A 14871-nucleotide genomic window follows, 5' to 3' on the forward strand; every position below is an offset into this window, starting at 1 on the left:
AATCTAACCCTTCATGAAAAAGCTACAATGATCTCTCTAAAACTCATAGAATAATATGCATTACTCAGGCTAAGTATGTATTAATGGCTGCCATTGTTCATATACTAAAAACCAAGTTCTTTAACTGCCTTGAGAATGATGTGTGCATCTCCACAGCCTGGCCTCTGCCTCTGCCCTCTGACCATTCTCAGCTTCCTTTGGCTCCGAGAAATCCCCAGCTGCTCTCCAGCTTCCCAATCTTTGTTCCTTCTCTCCTCCTGATAAAAAGTTTTCCTTTTTTTTTACATTTGCTTACTTATTTTTTATTTTTATTTTTTATTAACTAGTTAGTTCCAGCATATTCTGTAGGACTTGGCTTCAGTGTCAAGTTTCTGGGAAGGTTTCCCCATCCCCCCAGCCTGGAAGCACTGCCTCTCCTCTGAGATCCCACAGCACAGTCGGTCACCAATTGCAACATACACACCCGGACTGTGCTTGCTGCTTACATCTTTGTCCCCTGTACTGGACCACCAGTTCCAAGGGGACAGAGCCCAAGTCTGTCATGTCCACCTTTGAGTTCTCAGGGTCTAGAATAATGTCTGATGCTAAGTAAATATCTTGGGGTTGAATAAGGACACTAAATGTCTCTATCTCCAAAGCTTGGGGGTCCCTCTCTCTCTTGCAGATTGCATGTCTTCCCAGTGTTGCATGGCCGCCATAGTCAAGAGTTGCTCTCTGTGCCCAACTGAAAAGAAAAGAGTGAGTGTGCAAAGGCAAAAGGCCCGCACACTTGGAACAGCCTCTTCTAACCATGCCTCCTCTCTACCTCCTTGGAGACTGGAAAATACAACAGGATTCAAGACCTAGACTTGGGTGACACTGAGCTGTGGCCTGTTAATGACCATTTCAGGCACTGGGGGTTTAGGGGTGAATGGAACTCCATGGAAGAATGGAGGCATTATAAAGCTAGTACATCTGGGAGAAGGAGTAATTCTTTAGGGACTTACGGAATCCTGGAGGAGATTCTTGGGCTTCCTGCTCTCTGCACTCACCACCCGTAGCATATATGTAGCCATGGCCTTCCTGCAAATATGCTCAAGGGGCTGTCATGGGAGTTCACTAAGACAGCATCTTAATTCACTCCTCCTCTCAACCTTCTGGTTCCTGCTCTACATTTTTTACATCTTTGTTCTCCTGGCTTTGTCACCTGGCTCCTGCAGAGCCAGAGGTGGGGATTCTTGTGCAAGTGATTTATTGAAGGAGAGCTTCCAGGAGAAACCGGTACAAGAGAGAGAAGTGACACAGGCAAGGGGAAGAATCTAGGCAAGGATAGGGTTTCAAGTGACATCTAATTTCATCCTCATCCCAAAGGGAGCTCTGGAGGGTGAACTGTACCGTAGGGTCCATTCTACCTTGAGATGAGGGAGCAGGTCTTTTGAGTCTCACACTGTCAGTCATTGGCTCATGGATGTCCCAGGTGGGGACAGAGGGTGAGGAGATACATTCCAGTCCCCTCCGGGCTGGGGGCAGTTCCCATTGCCCAAGGGCCATCTTCTGGGAAGCATTGCAGTTGTAAGCTGTTAACAGCAGCACCCACAGTGGATGTTAAAGGGAATACAGAGATCTGAGTAGGGCGACAGGGCCTTTGTATTTTGTTGACGGCTCTTTATGACCTTCTCCGGCTGAAAGTCCTGAACCAATGCACTATTTCTGGGAAAGTTTGGAGAACTTCTGGCCAGTCAAGCCATCTCTTCTTTTTACACCACGCTTCCCTCCCATATTCTCTGACAACAGAGACCTGTGTGTGGGTGTTAAAAGTAAGCCTTACAGCCCAACTGCATTCCTGTCAGAAGCACAGTGAGAGAAAATACTGAGATGCTGCCATCATCTGCTCCCAGTTGAAGCCACAAAGCACAGATGCTACCAGGTACCTGTATTGCATGAAGTCATGTCTGCCACCAGTAAAATAGCCACTCTAGGTGGGAGGGAGAAAAACGGGCTACATATTCCTTGCTGATCTCTACTACATGAAGAGTCTGTTCATCATGGAGAACTGAGAGTGGTGAGCACTTGCTCAGACCAAGGGGCCAGGTTCTCATGACCCAATAGATAAGAAGATGAACTTCATGTAAGCTTTCATGCAAACTAGTGATGTGCTAGTACAGAAGATGGATGGTACCTTCATGAGATACACTTGGGTTCGAATCCCAACTCCACAACTCACCAACAGTGCTAGCTGGGGCAAGTTTCTCATGTTTTCTGAGGCCCTTCTATAAAACAGAGACAGTGTCTACATTGCACAGTTGTTAGTTAAATTAAATAGCACCGGACACATATGAAAGCCATCATTCTGAAGTTATCTCCCCCCTCTACAGAAAGAAAAGCTAGAAAGGAGTAGATGTTCCTTTTTTTGGAGAGAGACAATGTGTGTGTGTGTGTGTGTGTGTGTGTGTGTGTGTGTGTGTGTGTGTACTATGCAGTGTTTATGTAGGTATCTGAACCTCTGTTATTTCATTAAACACAACAATTTTGTGATTGGGATGTTCTGATCATTTCCACTTAATAGAGGAGACTGAGGAACACATCATTTGCCTTTTTCTCTGTAGAGATTGGGTCATGAGTTTGAATGAGACTCTTCACTCCATCTGAGACCTGCAAAGCTAAACGGAAGCCCAGCAGTGTAAATTCTGGGATAAGCCAGTGTCTGAGGTCCTTGCCAATCATCTTCTTTACCATCTATCTACTGGGAAAGGTTACATTAGTGCAGAGTATTGATGTATAATACCAGCTCCCCATATCGATAGTGACTCATCTGCATTCAGGGCTTGCAACTGTAAATAACCCTCAGAAGGCTAAGACATCAGGCTGTCTGCCTTTCAGTTATGAGTCATCATAAAACTGACAGATGTTTTGTCATTGCTTCTTTACAGAGGACCCAGAATCCCCTTCATGCTCCATACAAGCAGATCTTACTTCAAGGATGACTCTCCTCATGTGTCATTTGGAAACTGATACTTGTCTCACCTAAAACTTTCTCTGCTTACGAGCATTGAGTATGTATTTACCAACAGTCTTGAGGAGTCAACAGTAAAGAAACACCTGTTCTTAGGCAAAAATGGCATCTGAGAGCTCTACTTTCATGTCACTCCATTTCCTTAAGCTGTTGAGGCTCTGGTTCTGCAACTGTGAACTGAGCCCCACACCTCTCATTTGGAGAATGAGTTAGAATACGAGGCAGCGCTTGCCAGTTATAGATAGGCTCATCCAAGACAGATGCTGAACCACTTGTTCTTTTTTCATAGGCTGCCTTTATCACCCTCATTTATAATTACTTTTAGAATGTAAGAGCTTTAAAAAAGTTTGTTTACTATTATTGTCCCAGAACTATTCTCAGCACTATGCATGGACTCATTTAATCTTCACAATAACACTCTAAGGTAGGAAATTCTTATTCTGGCCATTTTACAGATGAGAAAGCTGTGATGTTGAAGGTTAAATAACTTGCCCAAAATTAATAAAACAGTAAGAAGTGGAGCTGATATTTCATCAAGGTGATATTTGATTCTGACAGACAAACTCTTAAAATCTCAACACTCTTCCCTTTACAGAGTGTCAGTTGTAAGAAAATTCCACAGACTTTCTCCTCCAAGGCAAGCACACTCTCAGGATCTAGTTGTTTGTTTCAGATATCCACTTTCTAGGAGTTAAATAAATTGAGTCCAATCAAGTTTAGACATGGAGTATGACTTGGCAGTCAAGCTAAATAGAGTGGTGTGAGTTACATGTCTTGGAATACTAATTGTATTAGTGTGTTAGGGCTGCCATAACAAAATACCACAGACAAGGTGGCTTAAAACAACGCATACTGATTTTTTCATTGTTTTAGAGGGTGGAAGTCTAAGATCAAAGTGTCAGCAGGTGGAGTTTCTCCCGGGCCTCTCTCCTTGGCTTGTCTTTATATGGCTTTTCCTCTGTGTATACTCATCGCTGGCATCTCTCTGTTTGTTCTAGCCCCCTCTTCTTACAAGGACACAAGTCAGACTGCATAGGACCCACCCTAAAAGGCCTCATTTTATCTCAGTTACCTCTTTAAAGCCCATACCTCCAAAAGTACAGCCACATTCTGAGATGCTGGTGTTCAGGGTTTCAACATAAGCATTTTTAGAGGGACACTATTCAGGCCATAATACCTTCTAAGTCCCTGGGACTGTGATGTCATTTGGGAAGATAATCCACAAAGCCCTGAATGAATCAGGTCTTATTTCCTCTCTGCAATAAACCTGCAAGTTCCTACATAACAATATTACAGAGTAGAAAGTGAAATCTGGCAGGTAAGAAACACAAAACAAAGTGCTGGTGGAATTCGGGGAAATGAGAGGTGACTTCCCATTCAGAGGGCAGGTCAACCATGCTCCGTGGTAAATCTAGCATTTGAGAAAGTTTCCACCCATCACTTGATCTAGGGTGAAGAGGTCAAGGTAGATGATTTTTGTCTGTGAAAATCTAAAGCCAAAGAAACAACAGGACAGCACGTGATTTACTCATATTTTTATTCTGTGACCTTTTACCTGCCCTTTCTGAGTTGAGATCAGAGTTACTGGAGCTCATATATTTTTTTAAAGGCACATGAAAATGGGAAGATGGTTGTCAGGTCTCGGGTGACTTCCGTGGTTACTTCTCACTCAAACCTTTTGGCCTCTCTCGCCTCTCCAAGCACCTCAAGCCGTGTCACCAGCCAAGTAACTGATAGAGGAAAAGGACTTCTCACCTGGAACTGATGAGGATTAAGCCCTGAGGGGATCCAGCGGGACCCAATGACCTAATTCAGTCACTTTAAAAGCAGTATTGCATGTGTTAATGAGTACGTCTCTCCATCACATCACATTATGCTTTTCAGAGCATTTTGCCATATTTGAACCTCATAGCGACAATACTGTGAAAGGTGTGTTTTATATTAATGCGATGTCTTTCTTCCTTTACCCTACTAGGTCTTTTTTCCAGCCTTCTCTGTTCTGCTCAAACCCTCTGGAGGCTGAATCCTAAGGACTGCATCATCTAGGCACCCTCAGTCAGTGGTGTCCTGCTGGGTTTTGTAGCATACATCTTCGAGATTACTCCATTTTGGTAAATACGAAACTGCTCCTTCTTTTTAAAAGTTCCCTAATTTTGCATTTTTTGAAACTCATACTAAGGGAAGGGTTTGTGACATTCAAACAGAGGATGGTGTGTTGAAGACAGCCCCCGTTTCGGGGTGCCATTTTAGGAGTAGAATGTGGATCTGTGTGTGTTGATTCATGTATTTATTCTTTGCATTCCTAATTTGTTAACCAATCCTATAGATCCCACTAAATGATAACAATCTTTTTCTCTGACACACAATGGAACAATGAATAATGCACCTATTGTTAATTATTGCAACATGTCACTTCTCACATAGAGAAGCATACCAGAATTCCTGGAAGTAGAATCATGGGTTCAAACTGTATGTCATTTGTAATTCCCCCCAAAAAAATTGCAAAACTTTTCTCCTTTAAGGATGTAACCATTCACACTCACACATTGCTATGTGTGAGCATGCCTGATCCCACGCCCTTCCCAAAGGTTTGCATAATCAAACCACATTAGTGGGAAAGATGAAAAATATTACCTCATCATTTTAATTCAGATTTCTCTTATTACAAATGAAAATGAACGTTTTCTTATGATTTAAGTGCCACTTGTATTTCATTTTTCCTAAACTGTCTATTTTTATCTGTTGAGTTATTCATTTTCATTCATTTATAGAAATTTGGTAACTTGAGTGGCAAACACATGCACATAACCATACATATCAGTTGTTGATTTGTACTTTGACTCTGTTTATGATGTTTTGTGACTTGTAAGTTCTAACACATAGCTAAAAAGAATTACATTTTGAAATGTTCCTTCACCCTTCCACCAGCCATTATTTAAGAATAGCTATGTTGCAGGCTTTCTAAAACTTCACCTTTAGCCTTGTCTTTGCTAAACCAGATCACATAGTAAATCCTGTTAGAAATTTGGTGGCAGTGTAGAATGGTATGGCCCCAAGAAAGACCCAAGCCAAGATTTACAGGAGCAATGCTGAGAGTTTTTATATAATTGATTTTAAAACAGCAGGGTAAAATCACTTGCAAATAAAGGTTGCAAATAGCCTCACTCTGATCAAGTGAACATTTTCAAAATTTCCTTTGATTTCTCCTTATTGTAAATACCTCTCTCTCCTTCTCCTCTCATGGCAATGCGCACTTAGGGAATTATGTGCTAGAGTCTGGTCACTTGAAAAGCAGGGCTCCACATGTAAAAAACACAATCTGAGAAACCAGGTAAATTAGGAAGGCTACCATAAATATGCCTCTCTTATATATATATGTGTGTGTGTATATATAAATATGTGTATACACACAGATATATGATATATATGTTCATATACATATGTAAAAGAATATACATAATACATATATCTAAAACAGCATGAGATTATGAAAAATCAAGACTTGAAATAATACACATTTGGTGACAACAGAAGAAAAAACGAGAGCACCTTTTGGAGTGCATGTTGTTATCACTATGCAACTTTTCCTGAAGGCAAAGGCCCACTTTTTTATTGTGTAGAGAAGGCATTGGCAAAAGCTTTCTGCAAAGGGCCAGACAATAACTATTTTTACATTTTGGATCATATAGTATGTGTCCCAGCTACTGAACTCTGCCGTTGTAGCACAAAAAGAGGCATAAAGATAGGTGTATAAAGGAGCATAGCCATATTCCAATAAAACATTATTTCCAAAAATATGTGATAGGGTGGATTTGATCCATGAGCCATGGTTTGCTGACCCCAGGTTTAGAAGATAAGTCCTTATTTACATGATGTTTGCCTGTAATATACACCTATGCTAACTATTTTCCATTCACCTCTCCAGACCCAGTTGCCATCCATTATCTTCTTTTCTGTAGGGAAGTGACTTCTATGGGCCCATCACTGGACAACCTTACCCCTGGCTTCTGTTTGAGTTTGGCCAACAGAAGGCATTGTTAGAAAACTGGAAGTCAGGAGAAGAATGAGAACAGGGGAGTTCATGTTCTCCTGGCTTTCTCTATGCTGGGTTATTACACGTTAGCCATGTCCCTCAACCGAAAGGTCACAGCTCCAGTTCTGGTGGCTTCTTTCAACTGCAGCTGGACTGTCAGGTTCAGCTCCTGCTCCCACCCCTTGTCCCTTCATGCTTCAAGGCACCTGGCCCCGGTCACCAGGCTCGCCCTCCTTTATCTGTGCGTGTTAACACCCTTCAGAGGCTACACGTCACCAAGAGAAGAATCTGAAAACCTTTAGTTGCCCTAAACACTGACAAAATTATGTTGCCTCCAACCTACCCCCATTCTGCCATATGTAATTCAAAAATAAAAGCAATGGTAAAACAAATATAAGAAAACACAACGTTTTGAGGGTTTTTTCCCCTAACATAGCTACTTTTATATTTCAAAAATTTGCAAACTTTTTCAAAATAGAATTTGTGTCCTTATCCTGATTCATTGGTATGTTAAGCACATGCTTGCTCTGTCCCTTAAATCGAAAATTGCCCAGTAGCCTGCTAGCCCAAGGCCAAATTCTCGTCATGGAATAAAGAATTCATGGTGATCTAGTTTCTGCCTACCTCTTCCTCATCATCTCCGACCATTCCACCCTCTATGCTCTCTCTGTGTTTCCGAGCCCTGTGGTTTTGCAAACTCTGCAATAGGAACTAGAGTTTTTGTGAATGGGAAGCCCCAGAGTTGTGCTGTGTCGGGACCTTGTTTCAGCCTGGCTTAACTGTACTGTATCCATTCCTAGCCCTATCTCCTGCACACACACACACACACACACACACACACACACACACTGTGCAAGTTCAAGCCTGTGGTCTTGCTCATGCTCTCACGTTATGTGGAATGCTCCCATGACCCCTAGTGCCCAGACCCTGTTCGCCAGCCAATTCCTACTATTCTTCAACTAGACAGCATCTCTTCCAGGCAACCTCTCCTGAGTGCCTCGCTTCCTCACCCCTCACCACTGCAGGCTTCTAGAAACACATTCCACACTTGTCCACAGTCACCTTTTGATGTTCCTCTTTACCAGTAGACTATGAGTCTTAAGAGCAAAGATTATTTCTTTTTCATCTTTGTCTCTTTGGCTGGATGAACTCAGTTATATCAAGTTCTTTGCAACCTAGCCTATTGCAAGTTATAACACAAGTAGCTAAAGTCATTCCTCAAAAAATATATTAAACTGCCACAAAGTCCACAGGATTCCTCCACCACAGAGTCCACAGGATTCCTCCATTCTCCATTCTCAGAAATGGGGTCTCACACCCAACCCCCAGCCCCTCACACACCAGGCTTCTCCAAGGCCTTCTCTAACAGAAAATATATTCCTGGATTTTGCCGTGACTAGGTTGGCCAACTGGTTCAAGACTTCCCTTTGCTCATTAGAATTCCTTCCTTCTTTGAAGCAAACTCTTCAATGCAGCTCTCTGGCAATTGACTTGATGAATCTAGTGTTTCCAAGAGGGTATGGAAAATTATTTACTGTGACATTTTAATACTTATAATTAATTTTCTATGTATAGTCTGCATAACTAGCACATTGAGTCAGTAATTTCACAGTTACTGCTATTTAGAAGAGGGCTAAAACTAGGGGGGAAATGAGTTAATTTAATAGCAAATAGTAAGGAAGAATACAGATAACACAGAAATGTGGCAAAAATCAAGGAGAGGAATCCTCAGTTATGATGGTGAATTTTAAATGCCAGTTTGGTGTGGCTTTGTAACCAAACACCAATCTAGGTGCTGATGGCAAGGTATATTGTAGATATGATTAATATCTATAAACAGTTGACTTGAAGTAAAGGAGATTATCCTCTAATCTGGCTGGGCCTGACTCAGTCAGTTAAAGGGCTTTAAAGGCAGAACTGAGGTGTCCCTGGCAGGAAGATATTCTGCCTGTGGACTGCAGTGCCAGCTCCTGCCTACGAGGGCCAGCCTGCCCCTCCTGACATGAGGGCCTGCCCTATAGATTTTAAATAGTATAGCCAGCCCCCATGATTGACAGTTGTGCAAGTAGATAGATACAGATGGATGATAAACAGATAGAGAGATGATAGATAGATGTAGGTGACAGATAGATATAAGTAGGTGATGACAGTGATGATGATAGATAGATGTAGTGATAGATGGATATATATAGATGACAAGTATAAATATAGATAAAGACATAGACAGAGATAGAGATGATATATATAGACGATAGATAGACATAGACATAATCCTACTGCTTCTGTTTCTCTGGTGGACAATAAATTATACATCAAGTGACTGAGGGTTTGCTTGAGTTTTTTACTGCCTGGGATAATCACTTATGAACTCTGACCTTCCAGAAACAATGCTTAAAATCAGCACTTGTCTTTGTTTAGTTGTAATGTTGTAAACAAAATTTCAGATATTTGTATTTACACCTTGATAAGGTGGTTTTGCTCCTTCTCTGCTTCCACCTTCTCTGTTTGCATTGGCTGGTGGCCTTGCTGGCCCTGCCAGACACATCAGCTGGGATAGGAACAGGAATAGATTTCAGCAGATATATGCAGCCTGACTCAGCAAAACAGTGCTGGTACTTGGTACCATGGATGCTGTCCAAAAAGAGGTGTTGCTTAGAATCCTGGGATCCTAAAGTAGGTGGGTTCCACAAAGCCTTTGCACCAGCATCCTCTGGAGTTTTTTATTAAAAATAGTCACCCTCCAGCCATCTCAGTTCTACTAAATCAGAATGTCTTACAGAGGGCCACAGTGCCATAATTACAGCATATAAATTAAATGACTTAACTCACACTATGATACTTACCTGTGTTAATGTTTGAAAACCAGTATGCAGAGGACCTGCAGAATGGTGGTAGCTTTATATACACATTTTTAATTTTGGGATTCCGTAACAGACTGTAATCAGGAAATCTCTATAATAGCTGTAAGAACCCCAAAGTTTAGAACCCAGGTCTCTCCCCGTACTATACCCCTGCCTTGGTGTCTTCACAGATGGAGTGTATTTCCACACTCCCTGACTTTGGGATTAATCAGGTGACTTGCTTCTTTAGCCAATGGCAAGTAGGGCAGTTAGCCTATAATCATCAGTGTACGCATTGTATTGTGGTGATAGCTAAATGATACATAGTCCAATACCCAATTTTATAGGTGAAGAAACTGAGGATCTAAGTTGCCAAGCGACTATCCAAAGGAGCCTAATATAATGGAATAACTCAAAATGGAGGGACTTTTATGGCAGGCCAGAAGACAAACACATGGAGAAAGAGGTTTTCCACATTCTTTCTGACCACACAAAGCAGACCACTGTCCTCATTTTGAAGTAGCAGCATTGATCCTATCCAGAAAACATCTCCATATCACGCTCAGCCAAGGAGCAACTAGAGCTAGTGGGACCCCCTTACACTCTGCAAGGTGGGGACTTGGAGTCCTTCCACCTCCTGTGCTGACTTCAGTTCAGTGACTGCGACAGTCACACTCTGCTCATCAGAATAAAAACAAATGCCTCTAAATACTTGAGCATGGTAACTTTTAAAATGCTAACTATTAAGCTGTATGCATCCAAATGCCTTTATTTAATATCCCAAGACACCACCCTGCCTGTTGGGCAAATATCTATGGTAGTTAATTTGACAGGGGGTAATGAGAGTGGTATCATTCATTATATGAGAATCCAATTAGCACTCAGTCTTAGAACTGCTCTCAAAGACTCAAGAGTATCCACGCAAGATGATTGACAGTATGCTATAGAAGATACTGCAAAAAGAATATTCTCATGATGACCTACAGGATGTCTTTTTGATGTCACAGAGCCCAATGCTTCAAATTACTACAGTGTTCCTTGGAAACTTTGTTTTGCCAACTATCTTGAATTCAGTTCTAAGCATTCTCCCCATTCATAGCCACATGGTGGAATTGGTGCTAAAGGGAGATATGAACATGGCAGTGTCCTTGCACAAAATTCAGGCTGCAGAATGTTAAAAAAAAAAAAAAAAAGAAGAAGAAGATAAACATGATTGTAGGCACATTCCGTGCCTCATCTCCATGGCTCAGTTCCTGTTATCCATCAAGTGGGTTTTAAAATAGTCCACGTTTTTCAATCCTGCAAAGTTGACAGTACTGGAAAGTTGGCAGGCACATTTGTTTAAACAAAGCTCCCAAGTTTTCTGCTGGCAGGTGTTTCCAGAGTTCTTGGAGCACAATTCTTTGGATAGGATATTTGCCAATATACATAGCAACAAGGGGAAAAAAGTATTTTCCTATGCCACAGTGGAGACACCGAAATGCGTTAGATGCAAAGCTGGATGTTCCGTTCAGGGCTTATTTTGGCTCTAGGTCAAGGAATAAACAGTAATAAAATCCCACATCTCTCTGTGCAGAACTCAGATGGTCTTCAGAGAGGAGCAGAGCCAGTTATCAAACTGGTGGCTCCCCAGCCATCTCTGCAGTTTGACCCAATGACTTTCGGTCTTTCGTTCTCTACCAATTCCCTCAAATTCCTTAGTGTCTCATTCTCAAGCTGTCCACATAATTCTGCTTGAAATTTAGGCTGGGGGGGTTGGGGGGGTGGGTTTTAAACTGAGTGTGATGAAGGCAGAGCACTTGAGATTCTTCTCCCCACCCCATAGCCCCAGGCACTGATTTTAGTTACTCTTAAATCCAACTTCCCAAACTGAAACCTGGTACTGTGTTAAAAGCATGACTGGTTTTATAACCTGTTCCTTGGCAGTTGAATAAATTTATCCTTGCTGCCATTAAAATCATTCCTTAGCTGTTCAATTAAACTTGATATTGGTTCTGGAAACAGGCAAGAGAGAAGTAACCCCTTGTTTCTCACCCTGAACTGAATGAAAATAAATAGAAGATTTTTTTTTTTTAAAGCAAGACCAAAGACTGAGGAGAGGAAATATAAGCATGGAAGGGAAAGGACTGAGGGACAAGTTTTTAAAACTCAAAGGAAGTCAGAATGTTTCTGGCTTAAAGGTACTTACTGGTCATTAAATTGCAACTCAGTGAAAACTAAGAGTTTCAAATTCTGCCTACAAAACTTTTTAGAATATTAGGCATTTACTAAATATCATTTTAAGTCATTTCTTCTTTAGTTACTTGCTAGTGGCGTATGTGTATTAGACTGTGAATGTGTATTAAATTTACATTCTTTCTTCTTTGTATTAATTGGCCTTATCTTGGAGTTCGCTTTATGCATCTCCCTGTGCCACCATCTCCTTCATATTATCTTGTCATTTAGGATCTTTGGAAGCTTCTTTACAAATTTGAGAACAAAGATAACCTTTATGGATGGTCTGGATTTAGGAAGGGCCTTTTCAGCTATGAATGGGGAGAATGCTTAGAACTGAATTCAAGATAGTTGGCAAAACAGAGTTTCTGGATCATGGATGTAATGGAGGATTTTATCTAAGAAAATCCATCGGTTTCAAAATAAAGAACTAGCCATCATGTTAACTGGGGCTATAAAAAGAAACCACATTGGTCAGGCTGAGTTTTTCACCTTAGGAAGATGTCTGAAGAAATAACAGTGGTTAAAAATACAGACCTGTTCAAATCCCCACTTGCCAGCTACTTGTAGAGTGTTTAAAAGTGAGGCTTTTAATTTAATAACAGTTCTCCTGGCACTGTGTCATCCGAACTATGAGACTTTGATCAAAATATTAAACCCCGGGCTTTGCTTCCTTGAGGGTAAGAAAGTCAACTTGAGTAGATGTGGTCAGGAGAATTTAGGAAGGTGATGCAAGTCCAGGGCAGAGCCCATAAAGGCAACTCAAGATGAGAACAGCCCCAAACTTTGAGAAAAGGGTATTTGTTTGCAAATTTGACCTCACCATGCTTTTTGTTTTAACTTTCATTATTTTTTTATATCATGAGTAATAAATATTTGTTGTAGGAAAACTGGAAAATATAGATAAGTAAATAATAATGATAATAACTGCTTAATCACTCAGAACCATCTGCCAGAAATAATTACTCTAGAGAGTTTAGTTAAATCCTTTCAGACTTAATCACGAAACATCCAGGTGGCATTACCTTGTACCTCCAATGCTGCATCTCCACCTTCAAGAGTATCTTCCTGCTCTTCTGGCGAAAGTGAATGAAGAAGGCTACGGGAAAACTGATTCCTAGGAGATAAGTCCAAGAAAAGGTCCTGAGAAGATTTTGGAGGAAATGAACTTTTTTTGTTTGTTTGTTTTCACAAACGAAGAAATGTTGTGAATTCCAGGCAGGAGATTGTTTTCTGCCAGATCATTTTTGGAAGAGGCAATTGTGATAAGCCAGAGTTTCTCTCCTAAAGACAGCAGGTTCTAGAGGATATGCACTGGTAACTTCCAGTAAGTTTAAGGAATCGATATTGTTTTTACTATTACCTCCCAATGGCTAAATTGGAAAGGACTGATAAAGCAATAACTTTTTAATAAATTGCCTCCCTTTGGACTTGATTAGCAAAAAATTTGTAAAAACTTTCTGGCAATTTCTGTGGTCTTTACTATCAAAGTCATTTGATATTTCCAGTTATTTTTTCAAAGTTTTTCCTAATACTTGTTTGTTAATAATGTCTATATGTAATATTTAACATATTGCTTCATTTATTAGGAATATTAATAGCATAGCTACCATTTTTTGGGGTGCTTTGTGCATAAATCTTCCAAATCCCATTTTAAAATTAACAAAACTGAAGCTTAGAGATATTAATTGCTCAAGGTCACAGTGAGTGAGTGAGTGAGTGATGGAAATGGAGTTTAAACGCAGGCCTACCACAACCCCAAACCACATTCTATTCATTGCAACATGTAAAACCTCTTGTGAGTGTACACACACATGCTCATACATGCTCCATACCACTCACTGGAACACAATCAAGGCAAGTGTCAATAAGGAAGGTATGTATAATTAAGGAAATGTTTGAATGGGGAATATGTTTTGCATGGGATTCTTTTGGAATGAAACACAATGGCCCTAGGCTTATCTTCCCATTAGGAACTTTACTAGTGTCTGTGTGGAAAAGTTAATCATTTTAATAAGTTAATAAAATCCACTGGTAGCAAGCATCTCTACATATACATAAATGTTACATGTGCATAACCTGAAAAAGAAAGAAAAACACCAGTGGGTTCTTAACAGGCTTTGTGATGATTCCTATGGGACCTATTGCCTTGATGTGGTGGAGGAGATGCCCACAGCTAAAACCTCCAATAACTTAAGTGTGAGCACAGGACCAGGTGGGAGAGGGAAGGGAGGGGGAAGAAGGTTGAAGTGAAAAAATGACACAGAATTGTCCTGGGTGAGTAAAAACCAAACCTTTCCCTTTTCTCTATACTTCATAGAATTTTCAGTTCCTTAAAAAATGTAATGAATGTAAAAAGGAAACTTCTAGAACCACGTGAAGTTTATTTCCTCTGATCCTTATGCCCTTTCTCCATTGACCTTCTATTAGTGTGGGTGTGGGGAACCTTTATTACTAGGTGGAGATGAAGGCAGGGGGTGGCAACTAATGTTTATCAAGCAACCACCAAAGGCCAGAAACTTGCCTAGGCATTTTATATATGTTGCCATCACCCCTGTCAAGTAGATATTATTATCCCTATCTTCCAGTTAAGAAACTAAGTCTCTGATAAGCTAAATAACTTGACTAATTTAACCCATCTATTAAGTATCAGAGTTAGGATACTAGACCAGTTCTGAAGGCTTTCCACTGCATTGGGAAAAGAAAAAATAGCTTCCAAACTTAACCCCCACAATTTCACAGCCATGGTGAGATTTAAGTTTAACTTTGTCCAGTTTCCTAATATCTGAGGT

General features: G+C 40.7%; 1 long non-coding RNA gene across 8 annotated transcripts in view; it reads right to left on the minus strand.

Annotated features, from left to right (window-relative positions):
* LOC108391860 (uncharacterized) overlaps positions 1–14871 on the minus strand; it is a 109652-nt gene that overhangs the window by 36400 nt on the left and 58381 nt on the right. For 6 of the 8 annotated variants that reach the window (XR_012125467.1, XR_012125463.1, XR_012125469.1 and 3 more), the window contains one exon: positions 13105–13196. This is a non-coding gene — a long non-coding RNA (uncharacterized lncRNA). Of the gene's footprint in view, positions 1–4541; positions 8526–13104; positions 13197–14871 lie in introns of those variants that run through there. The other 2 variants (XR_012125470.1, XR_012125468.1) reach the window with 2 other exon arrangements.

The sequence above is a fragment of the Manis javanica genome, chromosome 15 (genome assembly GCF_040802235.1).
Source record: "Manis javanica isolate MJ-LG chromosome 15, MJ_LKY, whole genome shotgun sequence".
Classification (NCBI taxonomy): Eukaryota; Metazoa; Chordata; class Mammalia; order Pholidota; family Manidae; genus Manis; species Manis javanica.